General features: G+C 41.2%; 1 non-coding gene across 1 annotated transcript; it reads right to left on the bottom strand.

The window, feature by feature from the left end:
* Window positions 1–457: 457 nt before the first annotated feature.
* LOC141681975 (small nucleolar RNA R71) lies at window positions 458–564 on the bottom strand. The gene has a single exon (XR_012559379.1). It is a non-coding gene; the product is annotated as a small nucleolar RNA R71 (small nucleolar RNA).
* Between the last annotated feature and the right edge of the window lie 200 nt (window positions 565–764).

Here is a 764-nt window from a genome sequence, read left to right on the forward strand (position 1 = left end):
TATGCGAACGCGTTCTCAATCTCGTGTCTTTGTTGAGGAAAAAGTTAAAGAAAAAGTTTTTGTTGTAATGGGAAAACCAGCAGCGAATCAGAAGGCTTTGACGGATTATTCTCAATCGAAGATAAATGACATTCAGTCTAGCATTGTCAGGCCAGTTATCACAGCTAATACCTTTGAGATCAAGCCTGACATAATTCAGATGGTACATAATTCAGTCCAGTCTGGGGGTTCTCCAACAAAAGATCCCAATATGCATATTAGGGGTTTTGTATAGATCTGCGACACCTTCAGTTTCAATGGTGTGTATGAGGATATGGTGAAACTGGGACTGTTCCCATTCTCTCTTAGAGACAAGGCTAAAAGCTGGTTACACTCTCTACCAGCTGGTTCGATTGCTACTTGGGAAGATCTTGCTCAAAAGTTTGTCACTAAATTCTTCCCTATGGCGAAGATAGCTACAATCAGAAATGCTATTACTCTATTTGCACAGCAAATGGGAGAATCTCTATATGAAGCTTGGGAGCGCTATAAGGAGATGCTTAGGAAGTGTCCTCATCATGGAATTCCTGATTGGATGATCATTAATTGCTTCTATAACGGTTTGGGAGCACAGTCAAGACCCATGCTCGATGCAACATCAGGTGGAGAATTATGGGCAAAGAGCTATGAGGAAGCTTATGATCTAATTGTACTGATGGTTGCTAATGAATATTAGTATCCAACTCAGAGATTGCCACAGGGCACGGTAGCAAGAGTTCTTCAAG

This window comes from Apium graveolens, chromosome 8, assembly GCF_009905375.1.
Source record: "Apium graveolens cultivar Ventura chromosome 8, ASM990537v1, whole genome shotgun sequence".
NCBI lineage: Eukaryota > Viridiplantae > Streptophyta > Magnoliopsida > Apiales > Apiaceae > Apium > Apium graveolens.